This window comes from Talpa europaea, assembly GCF_964194135.1.
Source record: "Talpa europaea genome assembly, contig: HAP1_SCAFFOLD_137, whole genome shotgun sequence".
In the NCBI taxonomy this organism is placed as follows: domain Eukaryota; kingdom Metazoa; phylum Chordata; class Mammalia; order Eulipotyphla; family Talpidae; genus Talpa; species Talpa europaea.
In genome coordinates, this window is record NW_028167982.1 from 64,341 (window position 1) to 74,696 (window position 10,356).

General features: G+C 51.1%; 1 pseudogene across 1 annotated transcript; it reads right to left on the reverse strand.

Moving 5' to 3' along the window:
* Nucleotides 1-1,014: 1,014 nt before the first annotated feature.
* Nucleotides 1,015-2,826, reverse strand: LOC311188047 (patr class I histocompatibility antigen, A-126 alpha chain-like; annotated as a pseudogene). Its single transcript has 4 exons — nt 2,710-2,826; nt 2,105-2,399; nt 1,255-1,530; nt 1,015-1,134 (listed from the first exon to the last, which is right to left on the reverse strand). The product of its transcript is annotated as a patr class I histocompatibility antigen, A-126 alpha chain-like (transcript).
* Nucleotides 2,827-10,356: the final 7,530 nt, after the last annotated feature.

Here is a 10,356-nt window from a genome sequence, read left to right on the forward strand (position 1 = left end):
ATAAATGAATGGCACCTCATCTGTAAAAATGTACAAAACTTCTATACAAACGGCAACTGTATTCATAGAAAAGTGAAAATATGAACAAATGCTCACTATCACAGTTAAGAACAGTGACACCATCACACCTAGGAGAGACTGAAAATGCAAACTCTGCACAATACCAGGTGCTGTCCAGGGTGTGAACAACAGAAGCCTCATTACATTCATTTTTTAAAATTTTTTTATTTATATAAGAGCTGGGGTACAGGCCCAAGTCGCGGGAGAGTGAAAGGGTTCACCAGAGACCTGATTCACCAGATCTGGTGAATCAGGATTCACCAGAGTGGGGAGCAGAACAGACAGACGGACTGAAAGCACTGCTGAGGGAAGCAGCGGGCGAGAGAGGAGATGTCTGCCCTGCCAAGTGGGAGTCTTCCTGGCTGACCGGGAATCGAACCTGCACTGCGGAGGCTGCGGACAGCTTCACAGCACTACGTTCAACCCACTGTGCCACCGTGGAGGGCCCTCATCACATTCATTTTAAAAGATGCTTTAGGGGCTGAGAGACACATCAGAGCCCTGGGCACTATTGTTGCCTGGTTGAGAACAAAACAGAACCTGGTAAGAGATGACACCACAGGAGGGACAGATGAGGGTGACTCCCCCATGGAGTCCATTTACACTGTCCCCAGGGGCTCAGGGTCAAACCACTGATCTACACTTACCTAGAGCCTGAGTGTAGCTTCCTCCTTGTCTCCCTGTGGGTAGAAAAATCATGTGAGACCAGGGAGCAGTCAGGTCAGAAGCCTAAAGGAATCTTCTAATCCTGCACCACAGGGAAGTTTCCAGAACTGGGACTAAAGACCCAGGTCAGGACTGGGGAAAAAGAAGAAAGGAGGTGAGGGGGGACTGGAGCAAATGCCCTCTGGGCAACACATGTGTGTGGATGGCACTTCCCAATAAACAGGCAGGGCAAGTTCTGCCTGGGACATGGAGGCCCCAGTGGACAAGATCCCTCACTCCTTTCCCTACCTGAGTGCTTCCTCCTCCACATCACAGCTGCAGCCACCGCAGCTCCAGTGAGCACAGCTCCAAGGAGAACCAGGCCAGCAATGATGCCCGCGGTGGGGATGGAGGACTGAGGAGGGGGCACTGGAAGGGAAGGGAAGATCATACCCTGAGCCCCAGACCTTATCCTGACTCTCTGAAGGTCTCCAGAAGGGCTCCTGATGGCCCTGAGAACAGCCTCAGTGCCCACATCCTCCTCCTCACCCCATCTCAGGACTTGGGGCTCCAGCAGTCCCTCATGCTGCACGTGGCACGTGTATCTCTGCTCCTCTCCAGAAGGCACCACCACAGCCGCCCACTTCTGGAAGGTTCCATCTCCCCCAGGCCTGGTCTCCACCAGCTCCATCTCCTGGGTCAGGTCCTCCCCATCTCGCTGCCAGGTCAGGGTGATGTCCACTGGGTAGAAGCCCAGGGCCCAGCACCTCAGGGTGACCTCATCCTCAGAGGTGGGGTGGTGAGTCACATATGTCCTTGGGGGATCTGAGGTGGTAAATCAGAAAAGTCATTTTGTGTTTCCTCCATGGACACTGAAGAATCCTCATGAGAGCATCCTCACAATGGACAAGACAACTGGTGTGGCAGGAAGAAGCATAAACTGTAAAAAACAGGCTAATCTGGGGAATCTGTGCGATTCTCCTATTCCTAAGAAAGTTCTGGAATGAGGAGGAAAGCCCAGGGTAGGATGAAGCAGAGGGAGTGGAACACAGACTTTTTATTCCTGACCTGGGTGGAAGGTGAATGACACAGAAAAGCAGGAATCACATAACTGAAAATGTTCTCAGACCAGAAACAAGACTGAGAGAGAAACTCGTGGTTCTCAAACAGGCCCGTGGTCAAAAGGACCCGGTGACGTGTGATGTCAGGGACTGTCTGTCTTTCTCAGGAGAGACGGGATCCCTTCACTGTCCTTCAGGAGAAGCCCGAGTCTCTGGGAGTCTCTCTCGTGCAGAACATGAACCCCAGGGGAGTCCCCCTCTCGGGACTAGAGAGAGGACTCATTTCCCGCAGTGACTCCAGGCAGGGGGGGACCGGGAGGCCTCCAGGCCCCTCTTACCCGTGCACTGCAGAGTCTCCTTCCCGTGCGCCAGGCATGTGCGCAGCCACCTCAAGCACCTGCCCTCCGCATAGTTCCTGAATTTCTCTGCCTCACCCAGGGCCTCCCACTCGCGCCGGGTGATCTGAGCGGCCGTGTCCGCAGTGGTCCAGGAGCGCAGGTTCTAGTTCAGGGCCAGGTAATCAGCGCTGTCTTAGGCGAACTGATCATACCCGCGGAGGAGGCGCCAGTCGGGCCCCACATCGCAGCCAAACATGTTCTGGAAGGTGTGAGAGCCTGTCCCTGCCCCGTCACCCTGGGATCTCCCCGCCCACGCCCCCTCCCGCCAGGAATAAACTAAACAGAATGAAACGGGGTGACAGTCCCGCGGGCTGTTCCCGGGCAGGTTGCAGAGAAGCCTGGAGGGGGAGACCCTGGGCGACCCCCGTCCGTGGGGATGGGGGTGCTGACCCGGCCCGGCCCCGCGCCAGCTCACCGGTCTCGCTCTGGTTGTAGAGGCCGCGCAGGGCGTCCAGGTGCTCTCAGTACCTCAGTGCGCTGTCCCTTAGGATCCGCGTCCTCCCGTCCCGCTCCTCCTGCTCCTCCTGCCCCACCTGCCCCGCCCAGGGCGCCCGCGGCTCCGCACTCTGGCCCTGGGAGTCGCTGTCGAACCGCCCGAACTGCGTGTCGTCCACGTAGCCCACGGCCATGAAGCGGGGCTCCCCGAGGCCGGGCCGGGTCATCGCGGTGTAGAAAGTCCTCAGGGAGTGGGGGCCTGGGGGCGGGAGGGGAGACCCGGCCTGTTCTTCTCCCCTTCGGGGACTCGAGTCCCAGGGGGCGCCCACGAGACAGAAAGTGGGTGAAAGACGAATGAGAGTGAAAAGCGGCTGCGGGACGAAAATGGCCGGGACTCGGGGGGCCAGAGGAGGCTGGGGTCTCGGGGGACGGAAAGGGGCCAGGACGGGGCGGGGCCGAGGTGGGGGGACAACTAGGGCGGCGGCGAGGTCGCGCCTTTCCCACCCTCGCTCACGCCCGAGCTCCCGCCTCTGGGAGCGCCCTGTCCCCTCCCGACCCGCACTCACCCGCCCGGGTCTCCCTCGGGGCCGCGGCCCCCGCGAGCAGGAGCAGGAGGGCTGCGCCCCCCATCCCCCAGGACGCGCCTCCACCCGGGCTGGGGAGACGGAGTCCCGGCGGGCGGGCGAGGGCTTTGGAACGGGAGCCGCGGGGCTGCTGATTGGCTGCTCTGGAGACCTCCAGGCAATGGGGAGTGAGCCCTGGGGTGAGTCACCAGTATCCAGGAAGTAGGACCCGCCCAGGCTGTGAGCCCAGAAGCGGAACCGAGGGGAGAGGGCGAATCCCAGCAGTCACCTTCCAGCCCTGCACCCCGCGCTGGGGACTGAGACCCAGACAGCCACACCCCGAGACCTGGGACTTTGCCGCCCCCTCCTCTCCTGCTCCGAGACCTTTGCCACACCGTGTCCCTGAGTCCAGGCCCAGGGACTGGGTCCGCAATTCTCAGACATTTTTCTTTCAGAAACTCTGTTCAGTCTCACAAATTATTACGGATCCCATGTATAATTTTGTTAGGTGGGTTACAGCTTTAAATATTTACTTTACTAGAATAAAACCTTTTTAAAAGATGTTATTGCTTCTTTACTTTAGAATATAAATAACCTGGGGCCTCCCTGGTGGCGCAAGGGGTTAAGCATCAGCACTGTGAAGTGACCTGTAGCTTCAGCAGCACAAGTTGGCCAGGGAGCAACTCACATGGCACTGCAGACCTCTCCTGCCTCACCTGCTGCTCCCCTCAGCAGTGGATTTCTGTAGATCTGCCTGTTCTGCTCCCCACTCTCTGTCTTTGGTGAATCCACTCACCTGCCACACCTCTGGCCTGTACTCCAGTTCTTGTGTGCATAAATAAATAAATCTTTTTTAAAAAGAATACTAATAACCTATGATATGCTAATGATGGAGTTTTTGAGTCAGTGGGTTTGGAGTGAGGGATCCTTGGGGTCACTCTGGGAAAGATGTCACCAGGGCTCCCATTTCAGCGGTACGTGGAGAGTTCCCCAGGCAAGTTTCTTCACGAGACAGAGACACTAGTTATATTTAAAGGGAAGGTTTTTTACGGGGAAAAGGATGTCCTAAAGCTAATTCCATACAGGCTTTGTGGACTCCACCCCCACCCCAGGCCAAAGCCAAAGACACTGGGAACTCCAAATCCCATCACCACCCAAGGGAAGGTGGCTGGGACCTGAGGGTGGGGTGAAGCAGCCAGGTTTGGTATAAAACCAGACACGTGGGCTTTGGTGGGGGGCTCTTTTTTTGGCTCTCCGCCAGCTGGCAGCGCTTGGCCAGCTCTGAGAGTGCCTTTGTGTTTCCAGGTTGGCGAATAGGGTAGGACGCATTAAAGACTTTATTTCCCTATTTTCTCCCTGAGTTGTACATTTCCTCATGTCCCTTTCCCTTTTATTAACCTTTTGTGTGTGCCTGTAGTGGAGTACAAATAAGTCCCTTTTATGCGCGCAGGTGAGAACCCACAGCCAGGCAACCCATTTTTGTATCGGGGCTGCTCAGGTTTATTAGGGAAAGGTTTATTAGGGAAAGGGACAGAAGAGTAAAGGATATTTGCATAGACACAGGTGGGCAGGAAGAGCTGCCCAGAAAGGGACAGGTTTGCTGAGAGAGGCCTGCATGGTTGCAAGTGGGCGGCCTTGAGGAGAGCTGCCTCCACTGAGGGAGGTCAATGAAGAGAAGTGCAGGCATGATACAGGTCATGGGCAGGCAGGAGGCTGCTGCCCTGCGGAGGAGAGATTTGGTGAAAAGAGGCACCTGCATAGTCACAGGTGGACAGAGGGAGTGCTACCCCAGCCTGTGCAGAGACCGCACTAATACAGTCTTCTGTTGGGGAGGGGCCACTCCTTGTGAGCCTTTGGGTTAGTTGCTGATTATGGATAACTGTGCAGAATCTGAAAGCGACCAGAGATTCCACCATGGGCTCAATCTCCATATCTTTACCCTTGGGCCTGTGCTCTAGACAGCAGTCTGATACCTGCTTGGATTTTCTGTTTTGTAATCTAGGCTTTGGTGCCTAAGGATCTTGGTTTCTAGATCTGTGTCAGTGGCTGTGTTAATCCCTTCTACCCCCTGCTCCTTGTGTGAGCCAGATTTCTGGTCTTGGGGAACCTCCTTTCCAGTCTGTTCCCCATCATTTACTAACTTGACAACTTCCAATACTATTTTTACTATTGGGATTTGTGGTGCAAAATAAAGTGAAAAAAAATTTTTTAAATAATTTGATTCCAGGGACCTCCCTGGTGGCGCAAGGGGTTAAGACGCAACCTATGAGGTAATCAGAAGCCTCTGCAGCCTCAATCTGCTCTGGATTCCCAGGCCAGCCAGGGAGCAACCCACATGGCATAGCAGACCTCTCCTGACTAGCCCACTGCTACCCTCAGCAGTGTCCTTTGGTCAATCTGCCTGTTCTGTTCCCCACTCTGTGTCTGGTGAATCCTCTCACCCCCCACACCTCTGGTCTGTTCTCCAGCTCTTGTATGCATAAATAAATAAATCTTTTAAAAAAATAAATAATTTGATTCCAGTGTAATGAATACTGAAGAGCTTTATGAAAGGTTTGGCCTGGTAAAGAAAAGGAGAGCCAGGCTAAACTTTCTCAAAGGAAGGGAAAATTTATTGCGCCCCGGGCGGACTTCACGGACCCATGGTGGGGGTCAGTGAAGCCTGGTGGGCTGTTCCCAGGTGGGCTGCCTGGTGGGTTTTTGCATTTGGCCTCCTGCATGGACCTTGACTTTATAACTTAGTGGAACAATATATTACTTTAAAAAAAAAAATCACACATTAGCACAAGACCCAACCAATATGCAAGAGAGTGATGAGAAAATATATTATTGAGCAAATGAATATAAAGATTCCAGCAGAATTTCCAGTCTAGGTGCAATTGTAATAGAGTGGTGCCCAGGAAAATGTTCCCTCGCCCCACCCAAAGGAGGGTGGAGCTAAAGAGAAGAGAAGAACCTGGAGAGGAGACAGAAGAAGAAATGAAGCAGGATGGAGCCAGAAGGAGACATGGAGGAGGCACATGGAACAGAGAGACACGTGAAGAAACTGTGTTTGCCTTTTGGTCCTGAAACAGACGTGGTTGAGAGACCCATGGGGAGGAGAGCAATGTTAGCTTTTATCTTGATTTTGATTTTGCTCTTTTCCCTCCAGACTTGTCTGGTTATTTCTGATCCTTTTCTGTGGGTCCCCACTAAAAGATGCTTTAGATTTGTGGCAGGCTTTTGGGCCTCGCTCTGGGCCAATCCCATTCGGGTGGTCTTTTACCCATGAGGGGACGGGTAACTTTGGGTGCTGGATTTAGAAACTATATTCTTTGTCTTTTCTATATAGTTTACTAATTGTATTCAATTTCCTTTCCATTACAGTCTTAAATGTTTTGTCTTGATATGGCCGATGACAGAACCTATTTAGAGCAGGCAGGTTTGCGGGGCCTGGGGTGCTCCTCTCCCTGCCCTGTAACACAATGAACACGCCCATGCAGGCATAATTAACAAGTTTGCTTACTCACAGCTCTTTCCCTTCTAAGATGCATGGCCAGGGCCTGAGCACTCTTATCTACAACGTTGGGCAGTAAACCAGCTGGCCTGTCTCTTAAAGGGCATCCTCAAATACCTCATCTTGCCCCCTTTGCCTGGCGCCCCTTGTCTGGGGACTTTGCAGCAACTGGTTGTGCCTGCTTGTAGGGTAAAGAAAATATCAAGCTTTTCTGCCCTTCCGCCATCAGGATAGATGATGGATCCTTGTCCTCAATGCATGCCTGATGGCGGGCACCTGGAATAGGGTGTGGGCATAGGTAGATGGGATTCAGCTGAGCTAAGACTGTGCTTTTAAGGGCGGTGTCACGGGGATGCCAGCAGCAGCAGTAGAAGCCGAAGCCGAAACCGAAAGAGAAGCCGAGATCACCAGAGAGCCCAGATAGAGTGAGGATTTGCTAGGGGCTGGGAGGCCTGCCAGCGTCCCGCCCCCCCAACACCTCTGCCTGCCATATGCCTGGTGAACCCCAATAAAAGACCTGCAAAAAACCCACGGAGGACTCTGACTCCTCCTTTACCCGGTCTGCATGGGATCAGAAAACCTGCACTGTATCCAGTCCTGACCCTGCACTGCTGAAAACGATGCTATTGATGGAGGACAGGAATGAAAACAACTGAAGAAAGGAAGCACCACAAGACCAGAAACCTGGCTGTAGGATAAATGGTTTTCAGGCTTTTCTGCCCTTCCACCATCAGGATTGCCTTGCCTGATGGGGCACCTGCAGTTGTTACATTGTTGCAAGCTGTCTGGTTTACTTCTGTGGGCCGTGGGAGGGGTATTGAGATAGGCTCCAGAGAAGCAGAAGCAGGAGAGCAGCAGAAGAGAAAAGGGGAGAAAGTAGCCAGAGAAGCCCAAAGTGAAGACTTGCCAGGGGCTAGGAGGCCTGCAGGCTTTCTGGCCCCCTGGCACCCCTGCCTACCCTGTACCTGTTTGCCACACTACATGTAAAGCTCAATAAAAGCCTAATAAAACCAATGCGGGCTCCAGGACTCTCCTTTACCCCATCTGCCGAATCATAAATAACCTGCTCTGTGGCCATCCTGGTCCTACACTGGCTCTCACAAGGATGGGGGTAGAAGAGATTAGCATAACCATCAACACAGTTGTGGAAACTAGGATCCTTCTGCACAGACTACACAGTTGTGAAAACTAAGATCCTTTGGCGCCAAAGCCTAGATGACAAAGCATAACATCCAAGCAGGTATCCCAGGGTGCATCCAAAGGTAAAGATAGGGAGATTGAGCCCATTGTGGAATTTCAGGTCTTTTTCAGATTCTGCAAAGTTATCCCAAATCAGCCACTAACCCTAAAGCTTACAAGGAGTGGCCCCTCCCAACAGAAAAGGACTATATCAGTGCAGTCTGCACAAGCTTGGGGCAGCTCTCCCTCTGCCCACCTGTGACAGATACCTCTCTCCGCAGGGCAGCAGCCTCCCTGCCTGCCATGACCTGTACCTGCCAAGGCTTCTCCTCACTGACTTCCCTCCGTGGAGCCAGCTCTCCTCAAGGCTGCTCGCCTGCAACCACGCAGGCCTCTCTCAGCAAACCTGTCCCTTTCGGAGCAGCTCTTCCTGCCCACCTGTGTCTATGTAAGTGTCTTACTCTTCTGTCTCTTGCCCTAATAAACCTTCCCTTTAAATATAACTAGTGTCTCTGTCCCGTGGAGAAACTCGCCTGGAGAAATCTCCATGTGTCGCTGAAATAGGAGCTCTGGTGAAACCTTTCCCAGAGTGACCCCAAGGACCCCACATTCTAAACCCACAGACCACAAAAACCACATCACTATCAATGTAAGAGATATGGACACAGTTGTGTATAAAAGGAACCCTTGGTCTTTATTTTTTGTTTTGTTTTGTTTTGTTGATTTTTTTTAAATAAATTTTATTTTTATATTCCCCATACAATTGGAACCCCCTTATTTTGACCCCAATCCCTCCCCTCCCCGCCCCCCAACCCCCATAGAGTGTCTCTGGTTCATAGTTGCTTGTTGATTTTGATTTTCACTTTCTTATAGTTATTCTTTTTCCTGGTCCCTTATTTAAGTTTTCTAGATTCCTGCTATGAGTGAGACCATCCGGTAGTTTTCTTTTTCTTTCTGGCTTATTTCGCTGAGCATGATCCCTTCCAGCGCCATCCATGTTGCTGCAAATTGCATGTGTTTATCTTTTTTGAATGCTGAGTAATATTCCATGGTGTATATGTACCACACCTTCTTGATCTCTGAAGAGTAAATGCAAATGGCCAACAGGCATATGAAAAAATGTTGAACATCACTTGTCATCAGGGAAATGCAAATCAAAACTACCATGAGATACCATCTTACACCAGTGAGAATGGCACATATTAAAAAAACTAGCAACAACAAATGTTGGCGAGGATGTAGAGAAAAAGGAACTCTCCTGCACTGTTGGTGGGAGTGCAAACTGGTCCAACCACTATGGAGAGCTGTGTGGAGATTTCTGGACCTACTAAACATAGAGCTTCCATAGGATCCAGCAATTCCACTCCTAGGTATTTACCCAAAGGACACCGAAACATTAATTCCAAAGAGCACCTGCACCCCTATGTTTATAGCAGCACTGTTTACAATAGCTAAGCTTTGGAAACAAACCAAATGCCCTTTGTCTTTAAACCAGTGCTCAAACCTTATGGGGCTACCCAGGTCTGGGACCTCATACATGAATAATAAAGCTGCTGACCTCACCATTCCTGAAGTACCGATTGTTCTTCCTCTGCCTGGATAAAAGGCCAGAATTTATTTCTACAAGAACACTATGGAAATGTAACAGAATAAGAAATATTCAATGATACTGTTTCAGGTTTCACTTTGCAATTAACCTTGGAGAAAATACCAAAACACCACCTGTATAGTTTTAATGTAGTATCAAAGTGGAATATTTCAAATTGTCTGAAAACACTACTTCAACATATTTGTGTAAGGCAGTGTCTGCATAGTTATAGTAAGGCAGTGTGTATTTTTTCATAGACTTCAACCAGAACAACAGACCAAATGGAGAAGAAAATATGAAAATGCAAAGGTCTTCTAATGAGACAGACAAGAAAGACAATTGCAAAAATATAAAATGCAAAAGATCCACTCTTCTCATTGCCCCGATTATTTTCAGAAATATTATTTCTGTTAAGAACACTTTCTGTTAACATGCATTGGGTTATACATATTATTCTAAATGAAATAGTTACATGATTAAACACAGCTTTATTCCTAGGGTGGTAAATAGGGGTAGTAATACCTCATAAACAAAAGTATACTTGGCGTCCTCACTTATCTGTAAGACTTTATGCAGATTCTGAAAGGAAAATGACTGAGAAGCGCTGACCCAGTCCTTGGGCCTGGAATCGGGGAGACAGTGTGACAAAGCTCTGGGTGAGGAGAGGAGGGGCAGAGCAAAGCCCCAGGGCCCTTGTCTGGTTCTCATAGTTCCAGGCCCCAGGGCTGTGTCCAGGGCAGGAAGGTTACTGTTGGGGATACCCCACTGCCCCCTTAGCCTCCCTTCTGTCTCCACCACCTGTGCTGGACCCTGGACACTTGTGACTCCCCCCCAGTTCTCAGTCCCCAGTGCCTGGAGGTTCCCAGAGAAGCCAATCAGCATGGCCCCCAGTTAAATCTCTGTCCACCAGCCTAGAGTCAGAAGCTCCCCA